Source organism: Condylura cristata, unplaced genomic scaffold (assembly GCF_000260355.1).
Source record: "Condylura cristata isolate star-nosed mole 26May11 unplaced genomic scaffold, ConCri1.0 scaffold00048, whole genome shotgun sequence".
Taxonomy (NCBI): domain Eukaryota; kingdom Metazoa; phylum Chordata; class Mammalia; order Eulipotyphla; family Talpidae; genus Condylura; species Condylura cristata.
Genome location: NW_004567149.1, coordinates 2,373,264 through 2,392,650, shown reverse-complemented (window position 1 = coordinate 2,392,650; position 19,387 = coordinate 2,373,264). Strand labels below are relative to the sequence as shown.

General features: G+C 40.7%; 11 non-coding genes across 11 annotated transcripts; 5 read left to right on the top strand and 6 right to left on the bottom strand.

Annotated features, from left to right (window-relative positions):
* Positions 1-361: 361 nt before the first annotated feature.
* On the top strand, positions 362-433 carry TRNAM-CAU. Its single transcript has one exon. It is a non-coding gene; the product is annotated as a tRNA-Met (tRNA).
* A 2,985-nt stretch (positions 434-3,418) lies between these two features.
* TRNAR-UCG lies at positions 3,419-3,491 on the top strand. Its single transcript has one exon. It is a non-coding gene; the product is annotated as a tRNA-Arg (tRNA).
* Positions 3,492-6,447: 2,956 nt separating this feature from the next.
* Positions 6,448-6,529, bottom strand: TRNAS-GCU. Its single transcript has one exon. It is a non-coding gene; the product is annotated as a tRNA-Ser (tRNA).
* Positions 6,530-8,248: 1,719 nt separating this feature from the next.
* On the bottom strand, positions 8,249-8,320 carry TRNAQ-UUG. The gene has a single exon. It is a non-coding gene; the product is annotated as a tRNA-Gln (tRNA).
* A 403-nt stretch (positions 8,321-8,723) lies between these two features.
* TRNAQ-UUG lies at positions 8,724-8,795 on the bottom strand. The gene has a single exon. It is a non-coding gene; the product is annotated as a tRNA-Gln (tRNA).
* Positions 8,796-9,841: 1,046 nt separating this feature from the next.
* TRNAS-UGA lies at positions 9,842-9,923 on the bottom strand. Its single transcript has one exon. It is a non-coding gene; the product is annotated as a tRNA-Ser (tRNA).
* Positions 9,924-10,328: 405 nt separating this feature from the next.
* On the bottom strand, positions 10,329-10,400 carry TRNAM-CAU. The gene has a single exon. It is a non-coding gene; the product is annotated as a tRNA-Met (tRNA).
* A 386-nt stretch (positions 10,401-10,786) lies between these two features.
* Positions 10,787-10,857, bottom strand: TRNAG-GCC. The gene has a single exon. It is a non-coding gene; the product is annotated as a tRNA-Gly (tRNA).
* A 4,456-nt stretch (positions 10,858-15,313) lies between these two features.
* Positions 15,314-15,386, top strand: TRNAR-UCG. Its single transcript has one exon. It is a non-coding gene; the product is annotated as a tRNA-Arg (tRNA).
* Positions 15,387-18,193: 2,807 nt separating this feature from the next.
* Positions 18,194-18,275, top strand: TRNAS-AGA. The gene has a single exon. It is a non-coding gene; the product is annotated as a tRNA-Ser (tRNA).
* A 288-nt stretch (positions 18,276-18,563) lies between these two features.
* On the top strand, positions 18,564-18,636 carry TRNAR-ACG. Its single transcript has one exon. It is a non-coding gene; the product is annotated as a tRNA-Arg (tRNA).
* The last annotated feature ends 751 nt before the right edge of the window (positions 18,637-19,387 follow it).

Sequence of the window (19,387 nt, the reverse complement as noted above, 5' to 3'; positions counted from 1 at the left end):
AAGGGGTTTCTTCCCAAAAGAAGAGGTAGTGATAGAACTCCGTGGTAGCGGTCTCCCTCGCTACAGAAACCTGAGCACCTTTCCGGGTTTGCATTTTGTCCTTTCCCCGTTTATGGAAATCTGTAATTCTCACTTAAATATCTAGGTACTCCGCACCCCTGGATCCATTTACCAATGTGTTAAATGTTTACTTGTCGACTTTTATGTTCTTTGATTCTTAGAAGCATTATTGCAGGGATTTGGCAAAATGTGGTAGCCAAGATAATTGAAATTAATAAATTAACTCCCGTAGTTTCCTTTAGTTGAGTAAATCATCTCTCATGGACTTAAGAGTATTATGGGGCCAATGCGACGCCCGTGGAGCAGAGTGGCGCAGCGGAAGCGTGCTGGGCCCATAACCCAGAGGTCGATGGATCGAAACCATCCTCTGCTAGTTTTTGCTGCGCTAATGTTAATCTTTAAGAATGATGTAGCTTGTATTAACAATAAACTAAGAAAGCTAAATGGACATCGTTTTTAATGCTAAAATTAAATTCGTACCCTGAAAATAAAAATGAGACTTTACAGATAAATAGAATGTTCATAATCACTCAGTTATCATTTTTAAATATTATAGCCTCAGAATAAAACATTTCTGGTTGCCAGAGAGACCATATTACCATTCTTGCTACCTCTTCGTTGCCCTATGTAGCCTGAAAAAAATACCGAAATAAACTTGAGTGGGGATTTGAGGGGAAGGGTAGAAACCGAGATAGGGAGTTTTATTCCTCTATACATAATTCAGAGAGCACTACTCCTTAGATCATTGTGTTCATGTGACTAAGCAACATACTAGAAATTCAGTAGACTGTTCATTCCAGCATAGACTCTTTTCAACGATGAGACTTCATCTTTGCAGTAAATAAATCGCAGTTTGGTGGTCACTATTAAATTCTTAACTGAGAAAACAACTGATGCATGTGTCTCTACCTTTCTTTACAATCTATAACAGAACTATTCTCTGTGCTCATTTTCAAAAACACACAATACACAAATGTTTATCCATGAACTGTTTTATATAAATTTCTCTCTGTCAGAAAGCATTCCTTTATGTTATTTATGTGTTAGATAGATAATCTGCTAGGCAATAAAAAAAAAGCGTCAAGTAGTCTAGTTCTACACATGGTATTAAGTAAATATGTATCTAGAATACAGAAAGATACTTCTTTAAAAGGATTCTATATACTAGGTGCAATGAGAAGGAAAAATGATGCTGTTTCCAGGGGCCCATCGCTACCCACTAGCTTTGTGATTCCTTGGAAGGCCTCACCTGACCTCAGTATAGACAGTCTCACAGTTAAGATGTACTGCAGCACAGAAACACCAGGATAACAGTTATATATATACAGGAAAAGACCAGAGACAGTTTGCTTGTCCTCTGTCTTCAAGGTTGATTCAGATACTTTCTGTCTGGTTGTGAATGGCAGGGACATGTGTAAGCCATGCTTGTCCAGCAAAGTCCACTTGAGTATTGGAGTCCTAAGTTCTTAAGTGGGAGCTAGCCACACACCACATGACCAGACCCAGAACAGACCAGACATCACGATACCCTGTATCTGTTGTGAATCTTCATGTTTACTTAAATATGCACACAACCTTGTTCACAGTGACACTGCAACAGGTATATAGTATAACATATTAACCTGGTAATTATGTGACTAACCCATCATTTTAGTTCTCAGAGTTTGACCAAGGATGATCACCATGGCTAAAGAGATAAGTGAAAACTGAATGAAACAGATTTGCTACACTAACTTTGCCCTGGCAATGACCTAATTCAGGAAAGGCAGCAGATTTTATACCAAAACTTGATTGCCAAGAAGATAGTTAAGGTTCCCAGGAAACTACAAAAGATTCATTGTGAAAGAAGAAGCTAAGGGAGATTGGAGGGGGGAGGATCTGGAGATAAAAGTAAAATGACTGTGTGCTGATTGTGTTCTGGTCACCCGCTGGTGGAGGAGGGGTCCTCTCCCCTAAACACTGAGCACACAACACTCAGTCCTGGTCAGATGAAACTGGCAGTTGCTTCCTACTCATATATTCTTAGCTACTGGAAGAAGAGGGCACCACACATGCAGGAACCCCAAAAATGCATAAGGGAGAAGAAAGGACTGTGAGATGGAGACTTTATAGTAATCAGAGAGTAGGTGACCCTTGGTCCCCTCCAGAAGATATGACTGGCTTGTTTTAACTGTGATCAAAGGAAGGTAATACCCAATAAGGTGCTGGTGTTGATGGGATGAACCTGGTCTGGTTGAACAGGTGAACAGGGCTTGGGGGGCCTTGGGCACTGAAAGATGTCAAGGGAGCACTTGAAATTTTACATCTTATGTTACAGATTGGAGTTGTGACAGAAGATACAGGGAAGGGGCCCATCATAAGGAGTGAGTGTGCAAGGTTAAGAGTTTCCAATTTTCTCATTCTGTGTACAATAAGAAAACATGGCCAATAAGAGCAAAGTATTCTATTAGAAAGTCTGGATTTTTTTTTTTTCAAATTGGCAGTCCAATTCTTGATTTGTGGTTTGTTTTTATCACAAACTGTAAAAGTGTCTCACAATCTATGAACTTTTTATTATTATTATTCCTTCTCTCTCGCCATTGACAGGCAAAATTAAGTGTACAATTCACCCTTAATGTGGGGCTTGGGGTGCCAAATGCCCAGGCAATCAACAATCAGAATGTTATAGTCAGCCTTTCACAGCCACAACTATTATCCCTTTGTGGTTACTTTTGGCCTCTACACACTCCTGCAAAATTTGATTCTGCACCTCAAAAAAGAGTAATGACCCTGGTCCCCTCTAAACCTCTGAGAAACACCAGAAAGAGCATTCTCTTAACAAGGACATGTTGTGAAAAACACTCTGTCTCCACGTAGCCTTCAGGGAAAGTGTGATGACAGCATGAGAAGGAAAGCCAGAGTGGCAATGGTGCAGATGCTGCCTTAAGGTGAGTTCCTGGACAACTGCATAGGTTCACACCCCAAGTACCTAAATTTGAAACTGGTGAATTAGTAAGGAGGAATTCTTGAGTGAATTTATTTTAAAATACACCTAGATGCGAACAATATGCAATATTTTTGGTTTTTCTGCTTGGGAAGTCGTAAATGACTTTCCATAGAGCGTCCTATCCTACAAGCACTTAAGACTCAACTCCTGCCCTTTTCTTTCTTTCTTTCTTTTTATTACCGTTTTTTGTTGTTTTGTTTTGGTTCCTACCATTCCCAACACCCGACACCGTGACCCACAGAAAGGTTCCATTTTTGCAAGACAGAAAGCGTGGGCTGCGAGGGCCCTTGAATCAATATGGAATTTGCGAGACTCCGGACATGGCAGAATTTATTATACATTCAAGGGCTAACGTGATAAATCCTTTGCGGGGACCACGTGGCCTAACGGATAAGGCGTCTGACTTCGGATCAGAAGATTGAGGGTTCGAATCCCTCCGTGGTTAATTTTGGCCTCTGCACACTCCTGCCAAAAATAAAGTGATTTGTACACTTCAAGGAATTGATTTTTTAACTAACCCTTTCCTTCTGCTTTACTTTTTAAAAGAGATCGTTCTCAAGAGGCATGGAGAGTCAGTGGTAAGGCTGAAGACAAACTGAAAGTCAAAAGTGAAATAAAGCTGTCCAATAATTTGAGGACTCTCAACTTTCTTTTTTTTTCCTTTGGGTTTGTTGTTCATATACAAATCTAAGTTATCAGACAGAAATATCAAAGTTATTAAAAGAGCCCAGCCATTTACTGAGGTCATGCCAACAGGTTTGTACCTAAATAATAGTGTAGGACAAACAAAAAGTAATTTGCTATTATTGACATCATGGTGAAGCATATGGTGTTTGACTCCAGATCAGAAGTTTTGAATTACTAAGTACTCCTAGTAAAAGGAGTACTTTCACTAGGGGAAAGCAGTGACCTTCAAAACAAATAATGAAATCCTCCCTTTTTCCTTTTCCAGTTTTTTCTTAACTGTCCTGTCTGACTCTTGTTTTTTCTAGTCTTTTGTAGATTCCCAATTGTACAGAAAAATTGGGCCTTTATCATGAGTTCTCAGACACTGAGATTTGCTTGATAGCAAAAAGAAACCCCACACACACTCACACGCAATCTTAGAGCCCTACAACAAGAACAATTCTTCAAAAACCTGAAGGTCAACTGTCTTAGCCAAGTTTGTACTGTAAACGTGGGCACAGCTCCACTTGGGTCCTTGATTCCTAGCTTCTGGGGAGCTGGTTAGTTGGAAGTATGTTCAATTTGGGACTCCCAGTGAAAAGACAAAAGCTACCCAGAGGAAAATCCTTTAGTGAAGACATCAGAAGTACCTGAGGGCAAATCCCAGCAGGCAGGCAGATTGAAGTGCCTTGCTAGAATCACATCTACATGGTCATATTCACCAACTGAAGACTAGAGCCCTGAGGTACATCCATCTCTTCAAGAGGAACTGAGAAGTTATTAGACAAAGGGCTTGGATTAGAGAAGAGAGAGAGGGAGAAAGGGAGGGAGGAAGGGCAGGAGGGAGAACTGAAGTCAATACATGAATCATACGTGTCAATGCAAATTTGCGAATTTTAGAAATTATCCATCTTTTCCTATTTATATCAAGCATTCTTGCATTTCATATTAAAATCAAATTATTAAATATTTAAGTCACATGCATCAACAAAAAGAAAAGCAGCTCAAGCCAGCCAGGAGCTGGTCTGGCCTTAGTAATTAGGCGTTAGTGTTTCCAATATTGGACCGGACACTCACAGCTAAACCCTCTCCCATTAAACAGAATTTCAATGAACATCAACAGACAAGTCCACTTTGTAATTATTAGGAAGTTAGATTGAAAAAAAAAAGTCCACAATCAAGAACGTTATTCAAATAACAAAAATAACCAAGCACCCCCTCTTTCATGGCTAATGTGAGGGGCCTCTGCTTTTTTTTTTCTCCATTATATTATCTAATATTTTTCTTTTTATAGTCCTGCTTTGATACTCTCAACTTCTAGATGAATTATTAAGGTATATCACCAAAGAATCGCTGAGTCACTTAATAGTTCATCTTGGTATTTTGTCCCCTTCACTGCAACAAGTCAATTAATTCAATTTCGTTCAACTAGTGTGTCCTTCATTTCTTTTGGCAGGGAGGCACCAACAATTTTAAATTTTGAATCACTGTATATCACAGAGATAGAAGCAATTAATTTTTAAGTGACTTCTCTTTGTCCATCACACAGCAGTGTTCAGGAAAGTGGGTTCAAAGTTCAAGACAATCTTGACTTATGATAAAAAATAATACATTTTTACAGTTTGCCACATCTTTAGTTTAAGTATGGAATGCTTCGGACCAAATTTTTATTTGGCAACCTTGTCAATTTTTTCCACTGTGACTTGTTAGTAAACTGTTTAATGGTCTGGTAGTGTTCTATTATTTAGGAATAACATCACATGTATAATAATCCCATCATATAATGTCTACTGTTACTGGCACTGATAATTTAAAATAGTACTGTGCTGTACATAGCAGATAAATATTTGCATGAGTCCTATTTCCTTAGGATAAAATCATTGCAGTAGAATTTCTGGGTTGGAGCAAATATATTCAAGGCATTTGATATAAATTGCCAATGAGCTTTCCGAAAGGATTTCTGACTTGCAATGCCTCTAGGAGTTTGGTTCACTACCTATTCGCAGACAAATACCAAACTTTATGATACTGATTTCCATGATTAGAAATTAATGTGCACATTTTATGTTTTCTACAAATAATGTAAACGATATGTTTCCCTTTTGTTTCAATTGGAATAACCTAAATACCAGAAACAGTGGTAAATGTAGATGTTCAATTAAAAATCGGGGCGTGTCATTTATGGTAAAGGGAAAGAACCTTGACCTGAAACGTGCCTGGGCTTACACAAGGCGTAGATTAGCGGGGGGTGGGGGGATTGGCCAAACTGGGGGGATGGGTGGAGCAGACAGTGAAGATTTTGGCCAGAGGGGTCTGGAACCCCACACCCTTTAGGATCAGCTGTATTGTCTGATCCCCACCCACCTCTGGACCCCACCCACCTCTGGACCCCACCAAGCAAGAGTCTGCTTTCATTGTGGCGAGGGTATGGAGAAAAGCTGAGCATTTGAATAAGTTATATATGATTTGCAAGCAGAAGGGGAGCCAATATTTTGGAGTCCGAAACCAGCTTGAGCTGAAAACCCTGCAAAAGCTGTTGAGACAGGCATACCTGTGCGCAAGGCGGAGGGAGCGTCATTCTTCCGTGTCGCCTCAACTGTCTGCCTGCCAAACAAAACTTTCAACATCTGAAGCCTCGGATTGCGTGCTTGTGGTTAATTGTTCTCTTGATAGAGCCCCACCCAGTACGTAGTTGCGAAGTATAAGGTCGGCAGAACGGGCTAAAACCACACCAACGACGAGGATGGGATTCGAACCCACGCGTGCAGAGCACAATGGATTAGCAGTCCATCGCCTTAACCACTCGGCCACCTCGTCTTTGATGCTGGGGCTCTCGGATATATATTATGCTTCTTTTTTCAACAAAGTTTCACTGCAATTTTGCTGTTTACTCCATTGTTCTCATGGACGAAATTAGTATATTCTCTTTCTGTTCGTGATACTCTTGTTTTAATAAAGAAAAATAACAGATCAATTCAGGGATACAGATAAAAATGTGTACCTGTATAAAAACACTTCCTAAATAGGAAACGGGAGAAACTGACATAGAGGACTGCTCTTTGTTTTAAAAATCAAACTGAATTTCAACATTTTATTAGACCATATATATTAAAGCCATTATCAAACTAGTTGTGTTACATTTTTTATTGCTGGGTACTCTTCAGGATTTTCAGGATGTCTGCTATATAAGATATTAACCCTTCTTAAAAATAGTCATCTGGTCTCAGGTGAGTGACTGGTGAAGAGGTGGGAGCAACAGGTTAAATTTGGACTTTTTAAGTTTTGGACTTTATCTTTAAAAAAGTAAGACCACCTGAGGGATCTTTGTTTTGTCAATATTTGTTTTATAGACTGTGAGATGTGATTAAAATAATTTAGCTTTGTCATTTCTTATTATTATCATCTATTTCCATGCATTCCTGTTGAAGGGCACTGTCCCTGTATGAGAAGGGTTTACTGCCGTTGCTCCAACTAGAAAGAGAAACCTTAGAGTCTGTTTCAAAAAGCCTTATTAAGTGCAAACACCCTTTCATGTTGGATGTTTGTCATGCCATGTTGGTGACAAAATACAATATCCTTTCATGATAAAACTCAATATATTTGGTACAGAAGGAAAATGCTTCAAAAATAATAAATATGGTATAAGACAAACCCATAGTAAAAGGTTAAAATCTTTCCCTCTAAGATCAGGAACAAGACAAGATGAAAAAACAACACAGTACTGAGGTTTTAACAGAGGCTGTGGACAACTGAATTATGGCCTCCAAAATAGTCTCCATCCCAACCCCAGACCTTACGCAGTCAAAGAGACTTTATGCACATTCTTCCCATATCAGTGTGAGTTTTCTCCAGGTGTTCTGGTTTCCTCCAAATCCCAAAGATGTGCACTTGAGGTTCACTGCATCTCGAAATTGTCCCAGGGTGAATAGGAGTAGAGCTAGAATTCCAAAGACAATTTTCTCCTGGCAGGGCCTCTATGATGATTTCATTGTTGATTTTGAAGTAACAGGCAGCACTTGCAACCAGATGTGCACACCCTAACTAATGATTTAGGAGAAACATGGAGAGAAATCACCAAGATGTTGCAGAGACCCCAAAAACAAAGGGTTTTGGACTTGAATTGCCGGATACAGAGCCCAAAGTACCTGAGGAACTTGCTACAGCAAGCTTGCTACAGCAACTCATGTATATATCCTTGCATCCAGCCAATACATTTTGAGGGTCTCCAAGAAAGAAAAGATCTGTAGAAGTCTCCAACACATGAACTGTTAAGATCAGGATCAAGCAAATAACCTAAGAGGATCTGATTGACTGTGGGAATTCAGGTAAGAGTCAAGGTTATGAGAAACACTGGATATTCTACAGGACGTAACAGTGATATAAATATTGATGATGCTTTCCAGAAATCAGAGAAGAGGGCAAGATGCTACTGATGCTCCATTGAGGTACAAAGGACAAGAGGGAAGGCTATGGTTGTAGATCTGAATACACCAACAATTTCCTAGGATGAGGGACATAAGTCACCAAAAATAAGCCAGGTCCCACCGAGATTTGAACTCGGATTGCTGGATTCAAAGTCCAGAGTGCTAACCATTACACCATGGGGCCATATTGGACAAGCTCTGAATGGATCATCTATGAATATTTATTACAGCTTGTCACTCTATTCAATTTTTTGTGGACTATAATTTTAGTTTCAAAAATGTGGATGAAAATCCTATTGTTTTCTAAACAGTAGAAAATACACACAAAGACAGGAGCTCACACTAAGCCCTACGAACTTCTTAGGACCCAGTTCGTGTTGGAAAGTGATCAAAGCCAAGGGGAAGGAGAGAAAGATGTGGCATTCCAGAAGAAGGCATAGAGGATATTGTTATGCAAGACAGCAGCTACTTGCCAATTAGAATGCGACGTTCCCGTGCGGGCAAACTCTCAAGTATCTGTCTCTAGGGAGGGAAGGGTACCGGAAGAAGGTTTTAAGAGAAGAGGGAAGAAACACAAAAGAAAGTTCAGGTCCCACCGAGATTTGAACTCGGATCGCTGGATTCAAAGTCCAGAGTGCTAACCATTACACCATGGGGCCGACAGTTACAGTATTCTCCGACATGATTTTGGATATTGGAAATACATTTATAGCGTGTTCTGTGTTTCCTTAGAATGGTTTCTATCGTGAGCCGAGCGAAGGTATACGCTCTTTAGATCCTAGAAGGCAACCAAAGTGCTGTAGGTGGCGAAAAGAGGAACAGAGTTCAGTTTTGTTTGGAATCTTTCTCTGGGCCCATGGAAGTTTGAATAACAGCACTTTTGCAAAATCAAAACAGGGCATGTACTGAATTCCTAACGCAGGTATTGACTTTATATTCTTGAATCTACAGAGGCAAGAGTCCGCACTTAAAGATCTTGCCAGGTTTTTATGAATAGAAAACACCAGAGGAAAGAAAAAAAGTTAAATACGTGATGGAAATGTATACAGTAATTTGAGAGTACGAAAAAAATACCTTTGTACGTATTTTTACTTCTTTTTGCTTATTCTCGTTTTCTAATGCTCGCATAATAAAAGACATTTTTTATACTTTTATGCCCGTGGCATATTAAGTATATGTTAGGAAGACTTAGCAAGCAAAACAGTTTTTTAAATAAGATTTTAGCCAATACCTGAAACAGTCATGAAGATTCTCTGTCTGGTATTTCCTCTACAGTTCCTGCCAAAGGAGTGGAATGATAAGACTCCGGAAAGAGGAGAGACTGGAAATTTCTGTTTGAGGATTGATTTCAAAACATCAAATATGCTCACGAGTAGAACAAGGATACACTGGATGTACCCACATTTTTGGAAGAACATCCAGCGGAAGCAAAGGCAGGCGAAGACCGACTTGACCTGGATTTCAGATAGGGGAAACAGCAATTCAAATTGAAAGCCTTACCTTTTTTTTCTTTATTCCCAGCATCTATGCAGTGGTCTCAGAAATGCCTATTGTTTTCCCAAATGACCTTCCTATATTTTCTTCCCCTACTATCACACCAAAGGGCTAGACATACCTGAGAAAGATAATAACCAAAGAAAACTGCGTTTCTCATTCTGGGCAGGTAGTCGCGTTGAGTGGCGAACCTGGAAAGAAAACACTACTCCGTAGTCGGCAGGATTCGAACCTGCGCGGGGAGACCCCAATGGATTTCAAGTCCATCGCCTTAACCACTCGGCCACGACTACACAACTGCTCTAGGGCTCCAGATATATTCCCATGAGGAATAATATCTTCCCTATTATAAACTGCTCCTTATATTTCCACAAATACTGCTCTTGAGTGCTTGTCATCAATACAAATGCATCATCATTACTTTAAGGATCGAGATACTGGTTGCAGGTGTTGTTACAAAAGCACAAGGCTGACATACAAAATATTAGTGACGCCCACCTTACGCTTTCTAAGCATCCTGATCATAACTGGTACCCAAATCTGAGAGACTGAATAAAATTTGGCACCTCTAAAAACTGGGGACTCTTGCGTTGCGGGAATTTCCGCCACGGTTCCTATCCGACAGTGAGTGATAGATTTTATTTCACCCCAGTTTTTAGAATGTGGATTAGGGTTTGAATCAAAAAGGTTAAGCCAGATAGCAGAGGATGGTTTCGATCCATCGACCTCTGGGTTATGGGCCCAGCACGCTTCCGCTGCGCCACTCTGCTACGATATGAGGAGGTAGCTTTAAATATCTAACTCAAGGTGATAAATCTTCGCATCTTCAGTTCAAAATGCATAGATATTTTATAATTGTACCCCTAAGACCCCAATCCAGTAGCTTAGAATTAAACCAAGAAAGACTCCAATCAGCTGAAGCCAGAGTTCACTCAAAGAAGATAACATTGCAGGTTATAGAAAACCCAAACGCACACTAATTGCCATAATTTGTAAAGGTGAAATTGCAAACGGACGGTCAATTTTGGCCTCTCTCAGATATACCTGGTACCAGAAGAACACTTTTGTTGTTATTGTTGTGGCTTTAAGTAAATTTTTTTCACCTTCCTCCCCCTCTCCAAGAAAATTTTACCCCTCGAGTGCATAAACAAGGTATTGCATTGGCCGGGAATCGAACCCGGGCCTCCCGCGTGGCAGGCGAGAATTCTACCACTGAACCACCAATGCCTCACGAATACTTTTGGCTGTTTGTGCATATGCTTACTTAGTAAACTGGTGAACCTTCAGTCTTCCTCCTGAAATTTCTTAAATGTAATTGGCTTGAGGATTATGTCATAGGAAAGACTGAAGGCTGAATGGAGGTTACCCTTTTGTAAGAGATTTACTTATACAAAGGTGAATCCCCCTTTGTAAGACTGTCTCTCTGTACTTAAAATCTGTAATTAAAAGACTAATCTTTTTCACTCTTTTCACTGCAGAAGGCAGCAATTTAAATCTGCAAAATTCATACCTTTGTTTAGTATGCCCTTCCTGGTAACCTCCCAAGGCAGAACTTCCTCCTCACCCCCATCCCTCTCTTTCAATGAACTTATTTAAGGAGGTGATGGGATATTTCAGTGAATAAATCAGTTTCCCTGGACTTCTCTGGAAACATATTATTAAACTTTTTTTTTTTTTCCTATTATCAATCCGTCTGAAGCTCATTTGTGCCATCCTGGAAGAACAGAGAGCAGAAGGGGGAGCAGTGCCCTGGGCCCATACCACTTATCCTCAGAAACCCAGCTGAATCATAAACCCACCTCTTCTTCACACCTTTACTTCTCAGGTGGAATTCATGGACCTTCTAGTATATGCAACGTACATGCACTGTTTAGTTCACGTTAACTCAAAGCAAATAGCTAATTTTTGGTAAGCTCTACCCCTGTGGCTGATCGTCCTCCCAGCCTCTTATTCTCCACGCAGTTCCTTGGTCCCCTAACAAAGCTTGAGTCTCGGCTAGGAACTGGTTGGAAAGCCCACCCCTGGGCTACTGGCTCAGAAACTCTAGGGTGGGCTCCAGCACCCTGTTTCTCAACAAGTCCTCAGGTTGGTTGGGATGCAGGAAAAAGGTTGGGACTCACTGCTGCTGCCTAGAGATCTACTACTTCCAGTCTCTCAAAAAAGTAACCAGTCTTCTGTCAGTATGGAAGAGGGATATATATGTATTGCTTCGTTAGAGTTGCCATAGCAAAAAACCACAGGCTGAGGGCCATAACACTAAGGTCCTTTTCCTACAGTTTGGGAGGCAGAAGTCTGAAGTCAGTCTGATACAGGACAGCAAGGGACTCTAAAGCCAGCCAAGGCTACTGCCCAGAGAGTTTACTGGTCACTGAGTTTTATCACCCGCGCTCACACGCGCTCAAAATTACAAACTACTCAGGCTCAATGGGATTCTTTTTAACAAAGACGTGGGATCAAAAACGGCCTGTAACTCACCTGAAGCAGCGTCTAGTATTTTCCAGCCCTAAACAAAAAGCAGCTAAAGCATCGTCTCCCAGCCACTGAGGACGCAGAGATCCTCTCTGAAACTGTAACAGGGTGGTCCCTAGGAAAAAGGAAGTTCCAGGTTCCCTGCTCCACCCAAAAGGAGGGTGGTGGAGCTGAGCAGAGAAAACGGAGAGAATGAAGCAGGATGGAGAGCCAGGAGACCTAAGGAAGCCACATGGAGCAGCAAGCATGTGAGGAAGAAACCGGGCTTGTTTCCTGACCCTGGACTGGTTAAGGCAGATGTGGGTGAGAGACCTGCAGGGAGGTGACTGTGGCAGTGTTTATATTGATTTTGATTTTGTTCTTTTCCTCCCAGATTTGTCTGGCCATTTCTGACCCTTTTCCATGGGTCCCGGCCAGAAGGTGCTTTAGTCTCATGGCGGCTTTCAGGCCCTGCTTTGGGCCAATCCCTTTTGGGTTGACTTTTGCCCACGAGGGGATGGGTCACTTCAGGTGTTTGAATTAAAAGTTATATTCTTTGTGTTCCGTATTGTATATTCACTGTATTAAAGTCCCTTTTCATTAAAGTTTTGTATGTTTCGTCTTGTTGAGGCGGATGGCAGAATCCACTTAGAGCAGGCAGGTTTTTGGGGCTTCAGGGGTGTCCCTCTCCCCTTGTCCTCTAACAGATTTGCTGTCCTATAACAGGTTTTGTCCTGTTACAGATTTGGGGTGTCCTATAACAGAACAACAGGCCCAGGATGGCATCTTCCTGTCACTACTGACCTGGAGCACTGGGCAGCCAGACTCTAGGCTGGGTTTCAACACAGAAGACACCACAGGAGATGCTCCTGGAGGTGCTGAGATTCCCCAGCACTGTACTGGACAAGACAGCAGTTGCAGCAGCTGAATAACCAGATAAATGTTCACACACGCAGCCCAGTGAGGAGCCCGACTGCGGATCTTCGCCTTTCCAGCCAGGCTGTGAGGGCAACAAAACCAGGAACAGTTTTACCCACGTGGCCTCCGAACTTTTTCTATCTGAGGTTGGCTACTGAAGGCCTCTCCACGTTCAGAGGCCATCACCAGCCTTCTGGAAGACCCACAAGATGGGGCTCAGTCCGCTGACCCCAAATGCTGAAGATCCAGAAACCCTGAATCCCCAAGAGTGAATGCATCTGCGCCCCCTTCTGCAGTCACTTATAATTTTTATTGGTCTCCCCACCCCAAGTGCAATACTTTTCAGCATTTTCCCTGGCCACCAGAAGCCCCTCCAGGAGGCACCAGGAAGCCCCACCAGTCTTCCCCCTGAGTCTTCTTGGGTCTTCACCTTGGTGTCTGTGTCCTCATTTCCTTTTGCAAGCATGCCAGTCATATTGGATCGGGGCCTGCCCATATGACATCATTTGGCCTTAGTGACTTCATTAAACATCTTGTCTCCAAGCTCTTATAATCTGAGGTAATGGGGCTAGGGTCCCAGGGAGCATAAAGATGGAATTTTCATGGTATGAAATCTCTCACCTCTTGGCTTTTTCCACTACCATTTTAAGACTCATGATCTCATGTTTGATAAAGCAACTATCACACTTCAATAGACTTTCCAGACTATAAATGCTGTGGCTCATGCCTCTGTACTGAATGTTCTGTCTTATTTGAATTTATAGTTGAGAGTTGTTTTGAGTGTTATTTCTGGACCTTCTTGTGTTATATCTGCCATCTTCATCTGAAGCACAGCAGGGCAGCTGTGGGTCCCCAGGAAATGTTAAGCAACACAGTTTCATCTTTGCCTCCTCTTGTTAGCTCTCAACTCACGTGTTCCTTCCTCAATATGGCCTTTCTCCCTGATTCGCACTGTTGGTTCAAATAAATTGAGGCAAGCAAAAATTATGCGAGTTAATTAAGGAATCAAGACTGAAGTCTCAACCCTATGAGCAACCTTTAGATGGCTCCAGAAGAACTGCCTACGTTCTAAGTCTCACGATAAGAAATTTTATAATCTGCAAGGAAAACATTTTCAAGGATTTTTACAAAGAAAGCCTGGCATGTGTCCAGTTAGTGTTTTTATTTGATGCTGTCTATGCATTGAGGAAAATAAACAGAGTTGTTAAATTTACCCTACCTCTTAAGAGGCTTCTCTTCCAGGAACTGGGAGTTTTAGCAATACCATAGTTCATGAAATCTGTCTTTCTCTGAAACTGTTATAGGGCACCTCAATTCAGAGAGAGGCACCCCTGAAGCCCCAAAACCTGCCTGCTCTAAGTGGATTCTGCCATCCGCCGCAACAAGACAAAACATATAAAGCTTTAATGAAAAGTGACTTTAATACAGTGAATATACAATATGGGACACAAAGAATATAACTTCTAAATCAAACACCTGAAGTGACCCATCCCCTCGTGGGCAAAAGTCAACCCAAAAGGGACTGGCCCAAAGCAAGGCCTGAAAGCTGCCACAAGACTAAAGCACCTGCTAGCCGGGACCAATGGAAAAGGGTCAGAAATGGCCAGACAAATCTGAGAGGAAAAGAGCAAAATCAAAATCAATATAAACACTGCCATAGTCACCTCCCTGCAGGTCTCTCACCCACATCTGCCTTAACCAGTCCAGGGTCAGGAAACAAGCTCGGTTTCTTCATCACATGTTTGCTGCTCCATGTGGCTTCCTTAGGTCTCCTTCTCCATCTGGCCTCCTCCTCTCTTCTCTCTTCTTCTCTCTCCTTTTTCTCTGCTCAGCTCCACCTTCCTTCTGGGTGGGGCAGGGAACCTGGAACTTCCCTTCTCCTAGGGACCACCCAGTTACAAAACTACCGATTTCTTTGGCATCTTTTTGTTGTTGATGATGCAGCTTATTTGCAAGGCCATTCCCACTGTGTTGTGGCTCCTTAGCTGGGGCCCCTTCCTTGAGACCATGGAAAGTATCCTTTTAATTGTTGATTTTAGTTTATACCACCAAAAGAGAAAGCACTGTATTATTATTTATTGTACATCACATTTCTCTCCTTGTTATTTATCTAGTTGTTGCTACAGGAGTTTTTTTGTTTTTGTTTTGTTTTGTTTTGTTTTGTTTGACGCTTTAGTTTGGTTTTCCAACTAGACAGTAAGATTTGGGAGTACTTGGGAATAACTTGATTTACAATAATTATTCCACTTCACTGCAACAAGAATACAGAGATTTTTTTCCAATAAATTGCCTACCCACAACAGGCTCCCCACAAGTGGACCACGTGGCCTAATGGATAAGGCGTCTGACTTCGGATCAGAAGATTGAGGGTTCGAATCCCTTCGTGGTTGATGCTGGTTTCCTTTATTTCGACTTTAGTTTCTCTGTTGGTAATCGGACTTCCATTTCTTTCACCTTCAATTCATTTTTACCCTCCTTGTCTTTCTCCTCCATACTTTTTTTATTTGTCTTTCTCTTTTTTCCCTCCATATGTCTCTGCACAGTATCTCTGTACAGTCCCATTCATTTGCTTCGCTGACGCAGCACCTGCGAGCTTATTAGAAATACGAACTTTCCCGATAAGCCCCCTTCTTTCTCAGCGTTACCCTCTAACTACAAAGTTAAGATCTATGGAGCTGGGCCTACGAATCTGTCTCTAAAAGACATATTAGAAGAATTTAATTAAGGACTAGGTATTAGATATTTTAAAAGGAATTGCTATTTTTTTCAGTTTTGATAATGGCATTGTATTTATGCTTGTTTAGGTTTATCCATGTTTATTTATGTAAGTGTGGTGTATCATGATGTCTACAAATAAATTTCATGATGCAACAGAAAAAGGCAGATAAAACTAATATGGTAAATGTTGACAATTGTCTAATTTGGGTGGTGGGTATAGAGGTGACTGTTCTTTCAGTATTTTTAAATGTTTGGAATTATATATAATAAAAATTTTAATTTAAAAAAGGTTTAACTGAGGTTAAATTGTTTCAGCAAAAACTCTGAAGGAAAGACATAAGGCTTGAAAGGAACAAGGTAGAGGGCCAGCAGTAATAAACTGGGGCCATGATGAAAGGGTAGGTCCTTCTTTATCTCAGGAGTCCCAGCCTCCTTCCTCAGAGTGGCCAAAAGGGGAGTAAAGAAGTTTAACTGGGTGTCTAAGGTGAGGGCTTCCAAGCCATTTGTGATCTTTGCAGCCCTGGGTTACCTTTAAAGCTTTCAAATATTCATCAGAATTGCATTCTCAGATGAACATGCCAATTGCCCTGACTTAGCTACATAATTATCCTAAGCTATATCTCTGGCATTCTTTTCCATTGCTGCACCCTCCTATTCCCCTCCAAAAGTCAAGACAAAACTTTCTTCAGTTCCTTTCCTATTCTGCGAGGTTTAGTTCTAGAAACCCACTTCTCTAATTTAGCTCACCCCTACAAACCTTCATATCTGAATTAAATATGATTTATTCCATATATATTTACCAAGTGCCCATCTGCCTATTCAGAGGTAAAGAAAGTAGGACAGGAAAACTTCTTTATGAAGGTGAAGATCTAGTAAATGACTATGCAGGCCGGACATCTACCACTACTCTTACAGCCTTCTTATTCATCACCCTCAGTTATAATTGTTCACTTTTATGATTGTTTACTATAGGAATCCTCCCCTACAACACCCCCCCCCCCACCAACACACAGAGAGGTGGCCATATTTTTCTTGTTCTCGCTCAAATGAGCAACACCTAGCAAAGTGCTTGGTGTGTGCTTTTGTGCTACAACTACAAGAATGAATGAAGAAATGGATTAATCATTTCAGAGATAAGGGACTGGAGCCCAAAAGACAATAACTCCTTGAGAAACAACGATGGGGGCCTGATTTAAGAAAATGGGCCTGAGTTCCAGGAGAACCAGATTCAAAAAATAATTAGGAGGTTGAATTGGGACCTGGTAACCTTTGGGCTGTGGGGAAGCAGTCAGAGGGACACAGAAGGATAATGGGACTTCTGAGACTTACATGTTGGTATCTCCTTGTTCCTGTCAAATATTTGGGTTGTTTGTTGGAGGAAGTTCAAATTGGAGGACAAGGATGGAGCAGTCATTTCATTTTGCATTGCTTGTTAGATGCCTGTGGATAGCAAGAAGAAAGTAATTATGTCTTAAAAATTCTCATTACAAGAATAAAATTTTTTAATTAGAATTATCATGGTGGTCATATGCCTGTATATAGAAATATCAAATCAGTGTGTTGTACACCTGAAATTAATATAATATTCTATGTCAATTCTATCTCAACCAAAAATTTCTTTAAAATTTTAAAAAGAAGTTATAACTTCTTTCTCTAGGATAATTGCATATTTTGGAGCCCAGAAGAGAAGTCTGGGCTAGAGACAGTTTTCAGTCTACGAACACACAAGCAGTAATGTATCCATCGTGCCCTATCCTTCTGCCACAGAATGGAGCCATTGATAAAGTAGTGTCCTGTATATGCACAGTAATATGCTGACATGCACATATTATAACAGGTAAGGTTATGATAAAAATAGTGTAGCCTGATCTTGCTTTGGGAGTGGTCTTTGCAATATTTTTAAATGGTTTAAAAACCACAGAGTATCAGAAACAATCCATTTACTCTTTGTTAGAGTTGCACCCAGGTTTGAAGGGGATTTGATTCTCAGAAATACTTTCTACCCTCCTATTTCATTCAAAAATATTCTTTCTAGTTCTTTAAAATATTTTGAGCTTTATGAAGAGACAGGAGATAAGCATCCCTAGAATATTTTGATAAATTCTCATTCTTGAATTAAAAACTGTTACAATAGCAGCTGACATTTTTGAGTGCTTACTATATTCTAGGCATTGGTTTAAGCGTCTGAAGACAAAAGGTATCTCTAAGGGATATCTTTGTCGCGTTATTCATTGAGAATACAATTCCAACTCAGGCAAAACTGTGTGAGAATTTCTTTTAAAGTTATTACAGCATATCTTTGAGCTGTTTTCTAGAAACAACTCCATATCCTTGGAATTGAAGTTGGCTGGTTCCTTTTCGGTTTTCCTAATGGGGTTTGGAATAGCTTGTCTCCCTCTCTCCTGTTATGAAATCCTGAAATGACAGAGTATATAATATATGGTAACATGAGAAATATTGAAAGTACTACTAAGTATCTGTAGTCGTGGCCGAGTGGTTAAGGCGATGGACTAGAAATCCATTGGGGTCTCCCCGCGCAGGTTCGAATCCTGCCGACTACGAGGTGTGGCTTTTACATTTACAGGTGCCCTCTGCCGGGTATGTATGAGGCACTTTAATCTTTTTTGCAAATTTCATCTAAACAGAGTCTTCAAAGGAAGTAAGCTTGCTACATAAACAAACTAAGACAAAGGTACAATTTTTATTTCAATTCTGAAAGTTTTTGGTTTCAAAATCCTGGTGACCGGCAAAAGCAAATCTAAAGATTTCACACATTCATTATTTAGGGCAACATAGTAATTTTACTGATTCTTTTTTCTACAAGTGAAATCCCCCTCTAGCACGTGCGCGGGCCAGTGGCGCAATGGATAACGCGTCTGACTACGGATCAGAAGATTCCAGGTTCGACTCCTGGCTGGCTCGGTGTTTTTGCTTATGCTTTATGGCATTGTAAATTCCCTCCTTGCCCAGGCTTCTCTGTTCTACTTTTGTTCGATCTATTTTTAAATTAAATTTCACATAAAATGGCCAAAGTATTAATAATACAAGTCTTAACTCCTTCGAGTAATTAAAAAGGAATGTAATTACTGGACTTGTAACTAGAGTATGTTTAGTTTTGCAAAAATCTGAGTCTTTAACGGTGACTACCACTTTACATTCTCATTAGCAATGAGTGAGAGTTCCTATTGCTCTACATTCTCTCCAGCATTTGATGCTGTTAGTGTTCTGGATTTTTGGAGATAAATAGCTTTGCAGTAGTATAACGTTAGTTTAAGGTGCCTTTCTATCAAGACATATTGTGTAACAACTTTTCATGTGCAAAAAAAAAAAAAATGAGCCTACAATTTGGTAATTGACAGACACCTACCAAAGAACTGTACATATGGCAGAGAGCAAATTTTCCCCAAGTTTTTATTGCTATTCTTTCTATATACCCCTAATCTAAATACTTGAACATTTCAAAAGCTTGTCACAACATCCCACATTCATTTCTCACTACCTGTGCTCTTTGAACAACAGTATCTATTTCCTCATAACACTACACGATCTTTACTTGGGAAAGGGAAATGAAATTTAAAAAAAAAAGGGGGGGGGGTTAAAACTTAGCAGAGGGGTCCTACCTGGTGGCGCAGCACTAAGAAGCTAAAGCCCCTTCAGCATGAGTTGGATCCCC